The following is a 21,007-nucleotide window of genomic DNA, read 5'->3' as shown; positions in this document are numbered from 1 at the left end:
TCTCATGTATTCCACCTTGGGTCTCCTTTTTCTCTATTGATGCTCGTTCAGTTCCCCATTGGTAATGGTTTTGGGCCATATCCTCAATTAGGTCACAAGCTTCAGGGTAAGGTTTATTCATCAGCGCGCCACCTGCGGCAACATCGATGCTCATCTTTGTGTAATAATGGAGTCTATTGTAGAAGGTATGAACGATCAGCCATTGTTCTAGGCCATGGTGTGGGCAGACTCTTAACAACTCTTTATATCTCTCTCAGGCTTCAAAAAGGGATTCTCCTTGGTTTTGAGTAAATCTAGTTATTTGGTTTCGAAGAACAACAGTCTTACTGGGGGAAAATATCTAGCAAGGAATACTCTCTTAAGGTTTTCCCGGGTAGTTATTGAATTAGCTGGAAGTGAATCCAACCATGAACGTGCTCTATCCCCGAGGGAGAAAGGAAATAATCTCAAACGGATCGCATCATGTGAAGCGCCATTGGATTTAAAGGTGTCGGCCAGTTGGATAAAGACTTTTAAATGTTGATTTGGGTTCTCAGTAGCGAGACCTGCGAATTGGTTCTGCTGCACTAATTGCAGCAAAGATGGTTTTCGTTCAAAATTGTTGGTAGGAATAAAGGGGTTTACTATACTAGAACTAGGTTCCTCGTCAGAGGGTTGGGCAAATTCCTTAAGAGGTCTCCGGTCGCGATTCTCGACCATAACTTTCTTAATTCGGATGAGTAAGAGGCGTGTACAGGTGTAACATTCGGGTTCCGCTAAAGGATCTACTAAATTTCCGGTACTACGCGTTCTTCGCATTCACCGGCTAATAATGCCTTAATCTAGACGGTGTAATAACAGGGTACGAAATTTGACGAAGTTGGTCCCCGGCAACGGCGCCAAAAACTTGATAGCTATATTCGCAAGTGCACGAATCGCGTCAGAGTAATATAAAAGAATATCGATCCCACAGAGACAAAATCGTCAATCTATCGTTTACTATCGTTACGATGTTTATCTAAGGCGGTATAAAAGAGATATGGATGTTGCAAAATAACAGTAAATAAAGAATATAAATATAGTATACGTAAAGACACGTTTGAATGTGTTTCACGTCAGTTAAGTGATGCTTCGATTGTCTAAATAGAACTACTTATGAGGCAATATTTTCTACTCTTGAAAAGAATCCATTTAACAAGAACTGCCGCTTTCGCGTATTCAGAACTGAGTTTACCCTAAATTAAGGCATTTTATTGTCACTTATAAAAGGTGCGTAGAACTCTAAAGTAGTAAACTTATTTTTCAGAAATAAGACTCATAAACTTAGTTGAAAAGTGATTTTGATTTGGAAAGTTTACCCAAGGAGTTTCCTGATTTTAAATCTATCAACGCGCCCGAAAACAGTTTCAAAATTTTTTTTACCTTAAAGTGATAAAAATTCCTAGTTAACTAAGCCAGGGTGCTTTCGCACTCCTTGAATAGTTAAAACTAACCAAGTTTGTTTCAGAAATCTCAAGTTAAAAATCAAAACAGCCTTTAAAGCATTTCTACATATTCAATATGTGAAACATCTCTTTAACCATGATCCTTACATTCTAACCTTTGAAAGATTTAGCCAGACATGGTAATACAAACAAACACAACGATATTGATCATGATGAAAAGTTGTTTTAGAATGTAAGGCGTAAAGAACGAGTAAAGCATGGACAAAAATTAAATAAAGTAAAGCGTGGACAAAAATTAAATAAAGTAAAGCGTGGACAGAAATTAAATAAAGTAAAGCATGGATAAGTAAAATAAATAAAAGCGATTAAATAAGAACCTGCTCCAAACGGAGGCTTTAAATCTGGTACAAGGAAAATAAACCTTCGACTCTGAAGATAAAGACGACAGCAAATCGAAGTGCTCCAACTCAATCTCACTAAGGTGCGATAACCCCTCGATGTGACGGATTACCGCTTTACAGATGATAAATATAGTCTTAGTGTTGTAAACTAAGTTGGATGATTTGGAAATGAACTAGAACGACCTATTTATAGAGGAACTCGGCAGCTTGCAAAGACCATGGTGCCCTTCAACTTCTCCTTAATGGGAACGTGAAATACAAAGGTGGCGCCCGCCACCCCTTCATGGCGCCCGCCATGTGTGGAAATGGGAAAGTTCATGGGAATGTGGCGGTTACCTCATGGTTGAGGGCTAATGAGTCATGGCTTCTCTTATAGCGGTCGCCATGTGAAACGCCATGTGTACAATATTTGCCGAAAAACCCTAATTTTTGGTCTTTTTGCTTCGTTTCTTCTAAAAGGGTCCGGAAAGAGCTAAATATCTGAAAATAACATAAAAGAGAGCATAACACCAGTAAAATGATAATAAAGACCTAATAAACATGTGAAATCCGAGTCAAAAACACGGTGTGATTCAGTGTGATCAGTATCCCTCTCCCCACTTTGGTGTACTTGTTTCCTTGCTTTCCTTTGTTTTGTTGGTACTTGTTAGCCAACCTTAGGAGTTAGGATAATCACCATTTCAAAACAATAAAACAAACCCTTGATCCAGCATCAAGCGACATTTTCTCAATCAAATTCAAAACATAATAAAATACAATTAGGCTTGCGCGCCACGAGGCTTAAGTGATGGAAAAGGAATGAGAATGGAGATTTCCTACCCTCATTTTGAATATTTTGGACACACGAGGCTTGGCTTGGTAGTTTGAAATATTCACTTTTAGTCATAGTCTTTAGTGAAATCCGAAGTTAAACAATCTCTTTTCAAAACCTAAAAACAACATCAACTCATCAAACTATATTTTTGTGCCTTAGGGCATCATTCTAGAAATCCTTTTTCAAGGTAAAAACAATCAACCAACAAACATTTTTTACCACAAACTACGGGGCTCTGATTTCTCACTTCAACGAGTGAGCATACGTAGGCACGAGGGTCCAAATCCTTGGCGAGCACACTAATAAAAAAATCACTTCAACTCCGTATACCATTAGCAAATTAGAATTAAGATAGCAACACCCATTCAAGCGAAAGACAATCTAGATGGTTTCCATCAAGTACGATGGATGTGAGAGATGCTAATACCTTCCGCTTGCATAATTGACTTTCGAATCCGCTCATGGTTGCGATGACCATTATGTTGGGGTTTCCTCGATATATTCCATTTCCTCTTAGAATAAATAAAATTCGATGGAGACTCAGTTTTTTTTTGCGTAGCAATAACTAGTGACTCTTCTAGGGAATACTTCCCTAAGAAAGTCAAGCCTAGTCTAGGTTGCCTTCTTCGCATGTTTTGGTGTTTATCTTTTCACATTACTTGCTTTATTTATTTCCTTTTGCTTTGAATTTTCATTTAATATCTGTTATGTGGCTCTATGGTACTGTGGTGTTGAATGGATACTACTTTGATTGCAAACATTGAGGGAAAGACTCTTTACCCGAGTCTAGAGAGAAAACTTTAGATATGAGAGGTTGAGTAGTCTGGGCCACCAAGAAGCTTTTCTCTTAAGGGTTGATACGAGAACCTCATTTAGAGTAGATTCTTTTGAGGATATTGATGACCGTCAAGCTTTTGGCGTAAGCAGTAATGTTTTCATTAGGATCCATGACTCTAAATAACTTTGTAGAACCTTGAACCTTTGGCCAACTAGAAGTGATGGTCATGTAGTGCGGGTCCCCGAGAAGCTTTTCTCACGTGGGTCAGCATGAAGATCTCACTTCGAATAGATTTTCTTGATGGAGTTGTTGTTTGGCAAGTAAATTGACATAAGTGGCAAATAGTCAAGGAAATATTTGACTCTGAGACCCTTGTCTAGAAGCCAATTTAGATGGTCGTGTAGTGCGGGTCCTCGGGAAGCTTTTATCGCGTAGGTCGGTAAAAAGACCTCACCTAGAATAGATTCATTTGATGGAGTTGTCAACCGGTAAGCCTTTTATCGTAAGCAGAAAACAGTCAGATGAATCCATGACTTTGGGGTTCCTGTCTATAACCCTAGATCATACCCGGTGAGATCCCTGATGTGGAAATAATCAATGTGATCCTCCATCCGTACCACGAACTTATAAAGCCATGCCTAAGTATCGTTCATTCACACATTCATACATTTATGCATCACAAGCATAAATAATACAAAACAAAGATCTTAGTATCTTGTGTTCATTGTAGGAATACACAAGGACATTTTTCAAAGTAATCATGAATCCTCCTCCTAGAAAAAGAACATTCTTCTTCCGGTACAAGGAACCTCAGATCGACAACTTGAAGTTCTTGAGTTCTATGGTTACAACTATCAAGCACAACAAGTTCCATGCATAATATAGGAATATTCTTGACATGTTGATTGAAAAAGTGGACTTTGGATCTCTTACCACCTTGGCTCAGTATTATCATATCCCTATATGATGTTTCACTTTCCCCGACTTCCAGGTATCTCCTACCTTGGAAGAGTTAGAGAGGATTTTGGATCGACCTATCAGAGATCATAATCCTTTCCCCAAGTTGGAATGAGGCATTATTATGCTGAAATTAGCCTCAGTGTTGGGTCTTGATGTGAATGAAGTGGTGGCCAATTGGGCACTTAAGGGGGTTATCAAAGGGTTCACAAGGAAGTATTTGGACGGACATGCTTAGAGGTTTGCTAAAGAAGAGAAGTGGGAATCCTGTGGTGGAGTTTTGGCACTCGTGGTTTATGGAATTGTTTTATTTTCAAACATTGACAATTTCATAGATCGCTCGACAGTAGAGATTTTCTTGTTTGATAATCCAGTATCTTTCCTTTTAGCAGACTTCTACCACATTTTCCACACTCGTCATGAGAATAAGAGTGGGACTTTACTTTGTTGCGCTCCGCTCGTGCACATATGGATGAAAACCCATATGGCCTCAGAGGTTTGCTTCACTCTCTACCGGTTCTATCCAATGGTACAAAAGAGAATGGGAAACCAAAAACATCATACTCAAGTGTGGAGAATTTCCTAATGAACCTTTGATAGGGACACATGGTTGCATTAATTATAATCCCATGTTATGCATGAGACAATTTGGACGAAGTGATCCAGATCTAGGGAAAAAGAATGTCATTACCAAAGAGCCATATGTCCAGTGGGTAAGAGAAAGATCTCAAATAGTCAATATCCATTTCTTCTTTGAGTCCTCATGCTTCCCTCCAATACCAGAGCCTGAGCTAATCTTACGAGAAGGTGTTGAGAAGCTTACTAATAAGATCAAAGAGCTTGAATTGGAGAATACTCTGTTGCGAGTCCATCTCACCCAAGTCAAGCAAAGGAATGAAGACATGGAAGATGAGAGTAATAAGATCAAAGAGAATTTTGTGAATGGAAAAAAGACGCTAACGGATGAAAAAGGTAAGATAAAATGAGTTGGTAGTGCTCTCTTAGAAGCTAGTTTTGATCTTAACGGTCGCAATGTTGAGTTGCATCGATCCTGACGCGTCGTTCGAGACTTGGAGAAGACTTTAGAGATATCCAACTTAGCCGAGAAGGATTCCCAAAGCGACTATGAAGCCCAGATCCTTGAGTTGAGGAAGACCATCAAGGAGTATTAGGATTACGCACCACGTGAGCAATTGAAAAAGGACAAGATACATCGATCCTACATTCATGATAAGTTTCAGTTAGGAAAAGCTTGTGAGAAAATCCAAAACATGAAGGATGGGATTTTTGACGAAGCTTACCAAGAGCTTATAAATAATTGTAAATATTGGGAGGATGCCTATCGAAGAATAAAAGGTTCCATAGATGAAAGGTATGCCATTATTAGCAACTTGCAAGGTCTCTATGCAGAATGGAAGAATAAGTACATAAACATGGCCGTCTTGACCAACTATGCTCTTCAGGATTTCCCCGATAAGATGAAAGAAGAAGATTTGATCACGTGTCGAGAAAATACTCCTCACCAAGTTATTAACTTTGTGAAGTTTTGAAAGAAGACTCTGGCCGAACTTATTACCGATGTTGGAGCTCTTCGTAAGACTCAAGGAGTCACTTTCAAAGTTACCTTGTAATTCGGAGTTGTTTCTAATTCAAAGAGGATTGTATCTTTAGCTTTCATGTACTTGTACTTGATTCAAAGAAATGATGAATAAAAGGAGTTTCATGCTTCAATTTGTGTGCTTTTCATTTTTATGATTACAATGCCAAATGTTCAAAAATATTAGCCATAAATAACAAGATTACTAAAGAGCTTTGTAAAAATAAATAAAATAATACAAACATGCCCATGCATCATTCTGCATGACATAAATAAAAACAAGAAACTTACTACTTGGCCTTTCTCCATCTAGAATCGACAAGCTGACTTCTCGACATCAATACAACACCCAAAGCAAACAAAGATTACTCATGGATCAGCTAGAGCAGAACCAAGCTGCCTTGGGGGAAGAGATGTTCAACATGCGTGCCCAGATGGGACAACTGATGGAAATAATCTAAGCTATGGCCAGGGGCCAAGAAGCCATTACCAGGGGTCAGGAGGAACTCCGTAAAGCAAACCAAAGACTTGTTGTTGCTGCCAATCTTCCTACTCCTACACCTATCGGTCCTACTGTGCAAATCCATATAGGTACACCTGTGGGCCTTCCTCCATCTTTGGGAGGAGGTCTAGTGAACCAAAATGATGTGCATACTATCAATCCTCATATCCTCGAGATGGATGATCTAAGAGATGATTTCTTCATCCCAAGGGATGAATCGGTCTACGATGTTGTTGGACCAACATGTGCCGTGATAGAAAGGAAGTTTCAGGCTATAGAAGAGAAGATGAAGGCAATGGATGAGTCCAATACTTTTGGGCTAGATTCTGCTGAGATGTGCATAGTGCTAGGCGTCTAAATACATGTTAAGTTCAAAGTCCCTAACTTTGAAAAATACAACGGGGTCAGCTGTCCTAGGACACATGTTCGGGCATACTGTTGGAAAACGGCCGCATACTCTAATGATGAGAAACTACTCATGCACTTCTTCCAAGACAGCCTTAAAGGAGGCTCCATTAGAGTGGTATATGTAGTTAGAGAGTATGTCTATTCGAACCTGGGAAGAATCGGTTGAGGTATTCCTTAAACACTAGCAGTACAATGCAAATATGGCTTTGAATAGGACCCAGCTCCAAAGCCTGATACATAAAACTAATGATTCATTTAAAGAGTACGCCCAATAATGGAGAGAGATGAATGCTATAGTCCAACCTCCCCTGCTAGAAAAAGAGCTTGTTGATATGTTTATGGGCACCCTACATGGGCCCTACCTGGAAACGTTGATAGGAAGTATTTCTGCTGGTTTTTACGATTTAATGGTCGATGGCGAAAGGATACAGAACTTCCTAAAAACGGTAAAATTTAGAATGTTGTTGGTCCATCTAATGGGGAAAAGAAACCATATTCAAAAGAAAAAGGAGGGAGAAACCAATAATGCATCATTCTCTAAGGGAAAGGGTAAAGCGTATCAGGCACTGTATTAGCAAGTAGCTGTCGTGGCACCTAATCTGTATCAATAGTAACCCTATACCATCCCTGCATAGCAGAATTCCGGTCAACAGCCAACTCCATACCGACAACCCTACGCTCATCAAAAACAATAATACTATCAACCAGGCCAACAAAGGCAGATGAGGCCTGAGAGGAAGTTCGATCCCATCCCTACGACTTTTGGTCGCTTACTTCCATATCTGCTCAAGGGTTCGTTAGTACAATTGAGAGAGTTGAAACCTTCAACCTTTCTTCCTTCTAGATATGATGCCAATGCTCATTATGAGTTCCACTCAGGGACACTGATGCGTGCTTTTCGCAAGTATACGAACGCGTCACAGTAATATAAAAGATTGTCGAATCCACAGAGACCAAGTGTCAATCTATCGTTATCTATTGTTATGGTGTTTATCAAAGGCAATCGAAATAGGTGTTTTTGGATTGTGCAATGAAAAATAAAATGTTGAATAAAGATTAATTAATAAAGACAGTGTCGAATGTAATTCACATAATCAATTGATAATCCAAGTACTTGCTCATAGAACTACTTATGGGCAATGTTTTCTACTTTGAAAAGAACTAATTTAACAGGAACTGTCGCTTTCGCGTATTCAGAACCGAGTTGTACTCCCTAATCAAACCCTCTTATTGTCACTTATAAAAAGGCGTGCATTGCGTTAGAGTAGTAAACCTATTTTTAAGAAATATAGTATCTTGACTAAGTTGAAAAGTATTATAACCTGGATTTCTTAACCAAAAGAGGTTCTCACTAACCAGACTCTAAACTTATAAACGCGTCCGAAAATAGTTTTAAAATCTATTTTCTTCTTAAGTTAAAAACTCCTAATGAACTAAACAAAGCGCTTTCGCTGTTTTTGAAATAGTTAAAAACAATTAAGTTTAAAAAGACATTGGACGGCTTTCGATCTTACCCAACGGAATTGAAGTGCGGGAAAACTTAAGTTGAAAGTTAAAATAGCCCTTAATTGATTCTACGAACAATTGTACGGATAATCGGTTCAATTACGATCCTTACATTCTAACCTTATAAATTTAGTTAGACATGGTAACGTAAAAGTGCATTAAAATAAATAAAAGTAAATAAAAGTAAATAAAAGTAGTGCGAGTGCGGAACATAAATAAAAGAAGTGCGAGTGCGGAAAGTAAATAAAAGTAGTGCGAGTGCGGAAAGTAAATAAAAGTAGTGCGAGTGCGGAAAGTAAATAAAAGTAAAGCAAGTGCGAGGAAATAAATAAAGTAAAGCGAGTGCGAGGAAATAAATAAAGTAAAGCGAGTGCGAGGAAATAAATAATTTAAAGCGAGTGTGAGGAAATAAATAATTTAAAGCGAGTGCGAGGAAATAAATAAAAGTAAAGCGAGTGCGGGAAAATAAATAAAAGTAAAGCGAGTGCGGGAAAATAAATAAGATAAAGACAAGTAATAAAAACCTTCTCCAATCGGAGGGTTGAATAAATTGTAAAGCGGAAATGAAAATGGCGGCAGGATTAACTTCCTTCCAAAGTACTCCAAACTCGATTACAGACTCTATCACAGACTCGATTACACAATTGTGGTAACACTCCAATGCGAAGTGATTACCACTTTAAAATACTGAATATATGTGTCGCATTACGCGAAAAACCGGCGGGAAAAGACACAGAGCCGCCACCGTGCGTTATTTATCCCAAAAGAGGGAAAGGAAACGCTCGAAGTAAACCTGGAAAGGAAAAGGTCTTACGACCAGAGATTGATGGGATCGGGAGTCGGTTATGCGAAGGGAAGGTATTAGCACCCCTACGCATCCGTCGTACTCGACGGGATCCACGCTCAGAAAGAATAGAAGAAAGGTTGCTAAGTAACTGCTCAAGGACTGCACAAAACTGGGATAGAAACACAGGAAAGACGGAAGAAGGTGACTCGGCAGGATGTCGCATCCTGGTCCTACGTAGTTTGTCTGAAACAAACATCAGAGTCGACGTAGTTCGGGGATATGGGAAACGTGCTCGCTAGGATGTCGCATCCTGTGCATACGTATCCTCTCTAACTAGAGAAAGAATCAGAGCACTCGTAGCTCGACTAACGCACGCCAAACAGAACACAAACAGGAAACCGACTGCCAATCGCTGGACTTATGTCAGACTCCAAACAAACCAACACACACAGGAAACCGACTGCCAATTGTTGGACTTACGTCAGACTCCGCACAAAAAAACACACACAGGAAACCGACTGCCAATCGCTGGACTTATGTCAGACTCCAACAAACAAACAAGACACTGGAAATCGACTCCCAATCGCTGGACTTATGTCAGACTCCAAACACACAAAAGGGTTGACAAAGAAAAAGGGCGCCCGGAGAGATCTGCTCATCTCCTGCCTACGTACCTCATCTGGTATGAGGATCAGGGCGACGTAGTTCCCCTTAACAGGGAAGAAACTTCTATCCTAACCAGAGACTAGGGAGATAACAAGCTACTAGGGAGACTACGACTCGAGCCTAGAAGTTTTCATGGATACGATCCCTATGTTGAGGTCTCTAATCCTAACTCGCACGGGAAGCAAGCTAACCTAAACATCAATCAAGCAAGCAAACACAAGCACAAGAGAGCAAGCACACACATTATATGCAAACAAATGGCTCATACAAGGTTGGGCTTTAGTCAAGGGGTCATGTCAACCTCGACAGTCAAGCCAACTGGAAAGGGTGTTTTGAGCTCTTAACCCTAACATTGAGAGTTAGGGTGAAGCAGATGAAATGGGAAATGAGGATCAGACCTCATAGCTCTTATCCCTGGCCTGGGAGAGCTTCAATCAATGAAAGTGTGGGAGTCCAGAATGTGGAACTCTACTCCACATGACTGACTCTAAACACAATGATCTTGGGTGTTTATTCAAAATGCATCAGCACGTAGTGCGAGCAAGATGAAAGACTCAACTGAGTAGCAGGGGATGGATTGCACATCCCTTCTATCTGCCAATGCCTCTTCACTTAGGAGGTCTTTGAAGTACATGGCACAAAGATAAACAAGCACAAACATTGCCTCTTAAGGAGGGCTTCAGACAGGTGCCTGCCAAAATAACATGACAGGTCTTCCAGACTACATGGAGAATAGGAAGTTACCTAAGTGGTATGCCAACCACAAGCAAAGCAACTCAAACAATGAGTTAAAGCGGCTAAAGTACCTGTGTAAACAACCAAACAATCAGCATAGTGTTCAGACAAACTATCAATCAGACAAACAACAGTGGTTCCCACTATACACAACAAGCAAGCTTTATGTGCAAGCATTCAAATTGTTTCCTCATCTCAAATGGCCTACAAACAGCAAGGGTTAGTGGACAAAAGCATTTTGCATCTCAATTTATGATATCAACATCAACCATCAAGGCTAGAAGCTTGAACCTGAAATGCACAACTCAAAAGATGAGTACAAACCACTAGCACCAAGGCTAGGGTCAAAGGTAAGGCAAAAAGTCAAAACAGCAACCAATATTTCACAATAAGCAACTTCAAACAAATGAGAACATGTCCTAAAAAGGACTAAGTCAAAAGCATTGAGCAAGGCCATGATTCACTCAAGAGAAGGCAAGGCAAGCAAAAGGTGCATACAATTGGTCAACCAGAACCAAAATTCCATATTAAATCAGAAATGACTCAAACAATTCTGGATATTTTCTTGAGCATACAACATGTCCAACATAATCATCATGTCAAAAATCATAAACAGAGGAGCTCAATTGCATAGGCAATGAAAATGGAGAAGATCAATATCAAATTGTGTGACACACATTGTCACACCATATTAGCATGTGCCTAAAACAGAAATGACAAAGGCTAAAAATACACAACCAAGCCTCAAAAATCACACAACATGTTGAGAATCAGCACACAAAATTTCATGGCAATTGGATCATTTTTAAGCATTTCACATTAGTTTGAATGAAGCAATGTCAAAAAACATACATGTTCAATTAGTCTAGCACAATTTAATTCCATAGATGATAAAAATCATGAAATCAACACCATAAAATTCTAGATATTCATAGGATCATGTGAAAAAAAATTGGAGATTAATTGGACTTGTATTCTATTTTTGGAGGTTTTTTAAAGTTGGAAGAAAAAATATGAAATAAAAATGAAATATGTTCATGATGTTTGGAGGGAAAATGGAAAATGATTGATCAATTTGAAAATATGGCCTCAGGGAGATTCGAACCGTGTACAAGGCGCGTCCAAAACACAGTAGTTTCATCGCCCAGTCAGCGAGGCCCCGCACGCGTGGAAGGTCAAAGGATCCATGGCCTATTCTTTTTCCAATTGTGTGCACGCGTGGCCGTGACATGTAAGCCCTAGCCTCATCACTTGCAGACGGCGGAGGGTACTGTTCCCAGCGGCGGAAACCACCGTCTCATTCATTGAGACGGTGGTGAACAGTGATGAACATACTTTTTTTTTCCAGAATTTCGTAAAAATGACATCAATCAAAAGCTTAGCTCTTGTACAATTCAAATCTATCATCCATTCACATTAATTCATCATGAACACAGCAAATCGAAGAGAAAACAACATGAATATTCAAACTTTAATCTCATGTAACTCACTCAATTCTTATCCGTTTTTCAAGAATTTTATATCAGTGTAATCAGGAGAACAAACACTACAAGACTAGGGCAATAGAAACAAGAATCATGAGGCGCGAAATTCTGACCTTCTTGAAGCTTCAACAATGGTAGTGGTAGATTCAAGGCTTGGCAAGCATCCAAATCCCTTCTATCAACCTTGTAATGACTTCTGAAGTTGAAATTGAAGCTTGAGATGGCTTGGATCTAGCTTAGATTTGAATCTCCATTATCATGTTCTTGATCTTCATGTGCTCAATTCCTCACCAAATTCTGCAATCATTGGCTTGATCTATACTGAATAATGATCCAAGAACACAAAAAGGCAATAAAAATCAAGTGTCCTTTGAAGAATTTTCGAATTTGGAAGAAGAGAAATTTTGGAGGGAAATTTTCAATCTAGATCTAGAATTGTGAAATCTGAAAATTCTGTTATGATTAGCTATTTACATGACATGTTAATCCATTTCCTAATCATGCTTAGGCTTGGCTAATTACATTTTAGTGAGAAAAGAGGTGTTATGCAAAATTTGGTTTTTCACCCCATGCAAGCAATCCCACGTGAACAGTAATAATGGCCATGCAATTTCACTTAAAATCCTCTTATGAACATGTTGGAATGGTTAAAAAGTCCATATGATGCACCAATTTGAATTCATGATTTTTCCTCCAAAAATCACATGTATGAACAAATGATTATGTGATGAAAATTCATGCAATTCCTTGATGGATTTGGAAAGTTCATGTCATGAGAAGAATTATGCAAAAAGGAGCACTCAATTTGGAGTTATGAGTCAAAAGTTATGGCCTTTGGAAGTTCCATGCACACTTGGCAATGATTTGATCATATCTCCTCAACCATTCATCAGATGCTCATGATCTTGGACTTTTTGGAAATGGGAGAGAAATATCTTAAACTTTCATGTTGGACAAAATTTCATTTTAAGCTTCTTTGGTGTTGGAAAGTCAAGTTGAAGTTGGTCCAAAAACTTGCCATTTTTGGAAACTTTTGATCTGGCTTCAAAATCTTCAAGGTATGAGTTTGACATGTTGAAAAAACCTCTTTGGGACATGAATGAAGTGTCTCAAACCATTTCTCCACCTTCTAGCCCTCAGTTGACTTTCAGTTGACTTTTATGGGCCCCAGATGACCTAAACCTGCATTGTGGACTTTGAGCCTCTAGCACCTGGCCAAATTACTTCAAAGTGAACCTTGATTCATGTAAGCTCTCTAGAACAACCATAAGGCCTTTTTCTCATGGAAATACTTTTCTCTTTTGCACAGATGAATTCTCCCGATACCAGTTTTGACTGATAAGATGCAAGGTACTATGCAATGTTAATGTGATGTCAATGTAATGTAAATGACCTAAAAATGAAATGAATGCATGAATGGGGGGTGCAAATTTGAGGTGCTACATCTGCCCCTATTCAATCAGCTGGGAACCTGAACGGATGAGAGCAACGGCTGTCAGACCTTCAAGGTTCATAGGGATTGAATACCAAAGAACCGTAGAAATTTGCACTCTGCGGGGGATGATCAAAACAGTCGACTTGGAATACACTGATACCAAGGAACGCGAGGCCATTTACCGTTGGCGGCTGGTGGAACAGTCGACTTGATATACACTGATATCAAGGAAAGCGAGGCTATTTACCGATGGCGGCTTGAATAGTCGACTTGATATACACTGATATCAAGGAAAGTGAGGCCATTTACCGATGGCGGCTTGAACAGTCGACTTGATATACGCGGATATCAAGGAAAGCGAGGCACATTTACCGATGGCGGCTTCGACTGGAGAGGAACAAGATGTTCATAACCGGAACCAGACAAGACGTTTACCGACGACTCTACTGGGTATTTTGACCAAAGAAAGGATACATGACCAGACATTGACCGATGACTAGAAAAAAGGATATACAACCAGACGTCAACGGACGAATGGGAAAAAACTCGACGTTTACCGACATCGAAAGATGATGTTTAACGACACCAACAAAAGGATGACCAGACATTTACCGATGACTGGAAAAATGATACACAACCAGACGTCAACTGACGAATGGGAAAAACTCGACGTTACATCATCGGATGAATGGGAGAAAGAAGCCACGACCAGACATCGAAAGATGATGAATGGGAAGAGAAACCACGACCAGACGCCAACGGACGAATGGGAAGGACTCAACCAGACATCAACGGATGAATGGGAGAAAGAAACCACGACTAGACCCCAACGGACAAATAGGAAGGACTCAACCATACATCAACGGATGAATGGGAGAAAGGAACCACGACTAGACGCCAACGGACGAATAGGAAGGACTCAACCAGACATCAACGGATGAATGGGAGAAAGGAACCACGACTAGACGCCAACGGACGAATAGGAAGACTCAACCAGACATCAACGGATGAATGGGAGAAAGAAACCACGACTAGACGCCAACGGACGAATAGGAAAGACTCAACAAGACATCAACGAGTGAATGGGAGAAAGGAACCACGACTAGACGCCAACGGACAAATAGGAAGACTCAACCAGACATCACCGGATGAATGGGAGAAAGGAACCACGACTAGACGCCAACGGACGAATAGGAAAGACTCAACCAGACATCAACGGATGAATGGGAGAAAGGAACCACGACTAGACGCCAACGGACGAATAGGAAGACTCAACCAGACATCAACGGATGAATGGGAGAAAGAAACCACGACTAGACGCCAACGGACGAATAGGAAAGACTCAACAAGACATCAACGAGTGAATGGGAGAAAGGAACCACGACTAGACGCCAACGAACGAATAGGAAGACTCAACCAGACATCAATGGATGAACGGGAGAAAGGAACCACGACTAGACGCCAACGGACGAATAGGAAAGACTCAACCAGACATCAACGGATGAATGGGAGAAAGGAACCACGACTAGACGCCAACGGACGAATAGGAAGGACTCAACCAGACATCAACGGATGAATGGGAGAAAGGAACCACGACTAGACGCCATTAGACGAATAGGAAGACTCAACCAGACATCAACGGATGCATGGGAGAAAGAAACCACGACTAGACGCCAACAGACGAATAGGAAGGACTCAACCAGACATCAACGGATGAATGGGAGAAAGGAACCACGACTAGATGCCAACGGACGAATAGGAAAGACTCAACCAGACATCAACGGATGAATGGGAGAAAGGAACCACGACTAGACGCCAACGGACGAATAGGAAGGACTCAACCAGACATCAACGGATGAATGGGAGAAAGGAACCACGACTAGACGCCAACAAACGAATAGGAAGGACTCAACCAGACATCAACGGATGAATGGGAGAAAGGAACCACGACTAGACGCCAACGGACGAATAGGAAGGTCTCAACCAGACATCAACGAATGAATGGGAGAAAGGAACCACGAATAGACACCAACGGACGAATAGGAAAACTCAACCAGACATCAACGGATGAATGGGAGAAAGAAACCACAACTAGACGCCAACGGACGAATAGGAAGGACTCAACCAGACATCAACGGATGAATGGGAGAAATGAACCACGACTAGACGTCAACGGACGAATAGGAAGGTCTCAACCAGACATCAACGGATGAATGGGAGAAAGGAACCACGATTAGACGCCAACGGACGAATAGGAAAGACTCAACCAGACTTTAACGGATGAATGGGAGAAAGGAACCACGACTAGACGCCAACAAACGAATAGGAAGGACTCAACCAAACATCAACGGATGAATGGGAGAAGAGAGGCTGATGTTACGGACATCGAAATATGATGTCTACAGACACCAAAAGACAGGACCCACACGGGGATCAACACGATACCCACTGGTATCGCAAGGATGACACCTACATATGTCAAGACAAGACCAGACACTCGCCGGGGACTACTCTGGGGAGTCAAGCTTTCCATTCACGAGCGGGTGAGGACATAAACCTCTCTGGGGTTTGTGGATTCTGAGCACTGCCAAGAGCTCCTGATGTAACTGATGCAAGTGTGCCATACGGACGTTGAACCATGATTCACCTCTGCTGGGGAACCCAATTTTGCAAGATGCAAAGGGAGAAAAACTCCTGCTGAGCACACGATTCTGATTCGATCTTCCAACCCTGTGGGGAAGAACACTGCTGCTGGGGTGCTTACCAATCTGTCGTTCTCGAAACGGCAGAGAAACCAACTCAACTAGGGAGTCACCTGTTGAGGAAGACATCAACCTCTCAACCATGCTGGGGAAACCAATTTTAAAATCGGCCCAATGCCCCAACGTTGCGATGCTAAATTCTTCTGAACAACATTTTCACCAACCGGCTCAATCAACTCTTGACTGATAACCACGGCTTTGGGCTAGTTTATGCTTGCAATGCTGATGCATGGGTTTTTTTTCAGCGTAACGCTCCATAATCATGGAAATGCTACGCACTTAAGGATGCAATATGCTATGCTTTTCTAAATGATGAATGCATAAAAACACACATCCCCCTTCTGGGACAACACTGGGAAGCTCGAGGCACTCTGCTGAGGAATTCAATATCATTCCAATCCCCACCCTGCTGGGGAATAGCATTGCTGTTGGGGAAAGGATGATCCTCGCTGGGGACGGCCTCCACTAAATCCAATCCACTTGGGGACTCCGCTAGGGGAAACAACCAATGCTTACTGGGGATAATTTTCACCGAACCTGATCCGCTTGGGGACTTCGCTGGAAAAAACCATCAACACAAACCTCCGCTGGGGGACTGCCCACTTCAGGCTTGCTAGGGAAACACATTCACAACCCTGCTGGGGACTCCGCTAGGGGAAACAACCAACCATGTTGGGGATTACACTCTCAACCCTTACTGGGGAAAATAACCAATCTCGGGTCTGGTTGCCGAGAACACACCGACCTCAAATCCGCTGGGGAGATAACATTCTCAAACCACTCGGGGATATACGGCTTATTTGACCCGGAACACCCGTCGAATCATCAAACACTAGGGATCACCATCCAACCACAGTGTCAACTTTTCACTTTTGAGAACTCCCAGACTCATCCGGTCTTTTCTGATTCATCACCTTGTATTCTCGGCTTTTCTTTGCTTCGAGACAATTGATCTCCTCAGAACCGGGCTAACCCTCTAATCTTCAGACTTTGAAGAGTCTTCTTGATTACCCTCTAGGATCATTGTCGCAATTCTTTCACCGTCTTTTCACCGTTCTTCTATCCCTTGCCCCTGATTGGACTCTGCGGGGATCTCTTTTCAAAATTCTTCACATCACAACCTGCAAGTGAGTGAGAATATATAACAGTATCTGCAAAAGAGATCGTTAGATAAAAGCGTGCCCCAGGGGTGCCAAAATTTCAACACATAGGTTCCTCAAGCTTCCGAATAAGATTTCACGTCTTCAATCTCGTAAACATGCATCGTAAGGGACCTCTATGTCTCAAAATGCAACGATTCTTATCAAAATAAACTGATGTTTTTGCAATCAAAGCGGTCATGAAAACAAAAACAAAATTATTTGACTGAACATGCATTTTATTGACTGAAAAAGGTGTGGCTCGTAACAGAGCAGCACACAGGAAGCAATCCCTGAAAAGAGGTGATTGCGCACAAAAGGAAAAAATCTATCCTAATGGCAATGTGAAACCGTGATCTCATCGAGTTCCAACTCGGTTACACCCCATATGTCCTCAAGACTCTCCGCGCTTTCTGCCTTCTGAACATGACTCTGTTGAACGATCACTGCTGGGGATTATCCAGGATGTCTTAAGCAAAGTACAAACGATCATGCTGGACGCAGTTGTTCGTTTCATTCCCTCTTTTGCCTGGACTGCCCTTTCGGGTTTTCAGTCCACCGGGATACACTTTTTTGCCCAAGACGCCCTTGTGGGGTTTTCGACTTGCCGAGTGTACAGTTTTTCCTTTTTATCCCTAATTTTTGCCCGAACCTTTTCTCTTTTTTTTTTCGGTTCGCCGGGATGCCCATTTTTGCCTGGACTCTTTTATTCTTTTCGTCCAGCGGGTCTCTTTTACGAAGTATTTTTTAACTGCGTTCGCTTTCACAGGGGATGGAAAATCCTCATCATCCGCGGTCCTCAACAACAAGGTTCTACAAGAGGAAACCTTCTTGACCACGAATGGACATTCATAACTGTGTATCCACTTGCCCCTACGATCGTTCTGAGGAGGAAGGATCATTTTCAACACCACCTCTCCTACGTGGGATGCACGAGGTCGCACTTTTTAGTCAACGACACGCTTCGTTCACTGGGTACAACTACCCATGACAAATAACTGTCAGCCTCTTTTCCTCAAGCAGGCTCAACGCGTCATACCGAGTCCTCTATCCACTCAGCCTCTTTCAATCTCACGTCCCTCAAGACTCTCCACAATGGGATCTGGACCTCAGTAGGTAACACCACTTCTATCCCATACACAAGTGAGGAAGGCGTTTCCCCAGTAGACGTATGCACCGAAGGTCGATACCCAGGATACATGCTTCGTACTCAGCCGCCATCGTTGCTGCATTCAACTGTTATCCGGTCAACAAAAGGAATGTGGGATCCCTTTGGCGTAACCAAAGCAACACCAACTCTGCTTCTATTCACGTCGATAGCCCCATCAGACATCAGAATCCGTTCAGATTCAGGGTCAGGCCCCTCCTCCGGGATCGGTTACTCACAATCTTTCGATTTGAGAACCTCTATGTCCTCATCAGGGAACTCAAACTTCATCGGTTGATACTCCTCAATGGGTTGCTGGACGAGGTAATCAGATAACACACTCCCCTTGATTGCCTTCTGAGAGGTGTACTGTATATCACAAATCAGTCAACATTCTTTTGCCCTCTCGCAACCCATCCGGTCAATGCTGGCTTCTCAAATACATACCTGATCGGATCCATCTTGGAAATCCACAAAGTGGTACGAACCAGCATATACTGTCTCGGTCGGCGAGCAGCCTATGCCAAAGTACAACAAGTTTTCTCGAGCAGTGAATGTATTGTTTCACAGTCGGTAAACTCTTTGCTAAGGTAAATCGCATGCTCTTTTCGACCAGACTCGTCATGCTGCCCCAGTACACACCCCACAGGCCCCTCGAGGGCTGTCAAGTACAGAATTAACGACCGTCTCTCGACGGGAGGCATCAGAATCAGAGGTTCCTGCAACTTATTCCTTTATCTTTCAAATGCCCCTTGACAATCATTATTCTACCTGACCGTTTGATCTCCTTTTTTTTCAACAGTTTGAATGGGTTCACACGTGGTTGTTAGATGATATATGAACCGTGAAATGCAGTTCAATCTATCTAAGAAACCACGAACCTCCTTTTCTGTTCTCGGTTCAGGCGTTTCTTGTATTGCTTTTTCTTTTTTCTCTCTTTTTTTTGCTTTTTTTTTGTTTTTAGCAGGATCGGCCTCGATTCCTCTTATCCACTCACAATAAGCCTCAGCATTTTACCGGACAGCACTCCACAAGTGCACTGATTCGGATTCAACCTCAGTCCGAGTTGTCTCAACCGGTCCAACAACCTGACCAAGTCCACCGGATGCCCCTCTCCTGTTTGGGACTTTGCTATCATGTCATCAACATAGCATTCCATTCCATGATGAATCATATCATGAAACAAAGTCACCATAGTCCTCTGATACATGGCACCGGCATTCTGGAGACTGAATGTCATCACCTGATAACAAAAAGGTGCCCCATGGTGTGATGAACATTGTTTTCTTCATATCAGCCGGCGACACTTCAATTTGGTTGTAGCTAGAAGAACCATCAATGAAGGAAAACACTGAGAACTGAGCTGCATTATCTACCCACACATTGACGTGAGGTAATGGGAAATCATCCTTCGGGCTAGCTCTTGTTCAAATACCGGTAGTCCATACACATTCTCACCTTCTCATCCTTTTTCGGCACCGGCTTCTGCTTCACTGGAGGACAGTCTTCTCTCAACGGTAATTTGTGCACCACAACATCGGTATTCCACCCTGGAATATTGTGATAAGACCGGGCGAATATATCGACATACTCTTTCAGCAAGGCTACCATTCTGCTCTTGACACCTGCCTCTGAAGCGGCCCCAACTTTCACATTTTTCTGACTTCGACGGTGCCTGGTTTAACAACCTTGAATCGCTCCTCGTGCGGTTGAATCACCTTCTCCTCTTGTTTCAACAACCTGGCTAATTCCAACAGATCACAATCTTCTTCGCCTTCTTCTTCGGCATGATAGATCGGATTGTCGAAGTCATACAAAGGTGTAACCAAATTGTTGTCAATGAGATCAGGAGGATAGTCACTTTTGAGGTCGGAACAAGCCAAATCAAAAGGAAAGAAAAATGAAAATAAACATTGCCATTTTTATTTTTTATTTTTTAACAACTGCAAAAAGAAATGAAAGACAGGGAGCACCGCTTTTAATTACAAAAACATCCATTTATTAATGATGCAAAATGTTGCAAAATGAAACACATGAGGTGGCCCTTACAATAGACCATTACGTTTCGGGCAAAACGTATGGCTTTCATGCAAACAGAATTGAAAAACAGAAATACTACTCTTCATGATGAGTGACCGTGATGATCTTTGAGGCCTTCCAGTTCCCTGGTACGCACGATTTTATCCACGACTCAAGCTCGCGGTCACTGTCAATCTCTTCACCCACTGTACAGGCATGACCTGGATCCAGCATTTTGGCACTGACGAATGTGAACGGTTGACAACGTCCTCTGTTCCGCCCAGACGAGTCTTGACCTGGCTGATAGCCAACCCCGAACATATCTGCTTTCACCATGATGTCTATGATCTTTCCCCAGCCTAGGGCTTCTCCGTTCTTCACCACTTCCATGGCCTGTTTGTAAGAAGAAATGGGCAACTTCTTCTCTTTCTCAGCATAGATGGCCT

The 21,007-nt window shown here is 41.8% G+C and overlaps 1 non-coding gene across 1 annotated transcript; it reads left to right on the top strand.

Moving 5' to 3' along the window:
• The first annotated feature begins 209 nt into the window (after positions 1 to 209).
• On the top strand, positions 210 to 316 carry LOC127123985 (small nucleolar RNA R71). Its single transcript, XR_007803636.1, has one exon. It is a non-coding gene; the product is annotated as a small nucleolar RNA R71 (small nucleolar RNA).
• The last annotated feature ends 20,691 nt before the right edge of the window (positions 317 to 21,007 follow it).

The sequence above is a fragment of the Lathyrus oleraceus genome, chromosome 2, assembly GCF_024323335.1.
Source record: "Lathyrus oleraceus cultivar Zhongwan6 chromosome 2, CAAS_Psat_ZW6_1.0, whole genome shotgun sequence".
NCBI lineage: Eukaryota > Viridiplantae > Streptophyta > Magnoliopsida > Fabales > Fabaceae > Lathyrus > Lathyrus oleraceus.
Note: the sequence above shows the minus strand (reverse complement) of the source record. Positions and strands in the feature narration are given on the sequence as shown.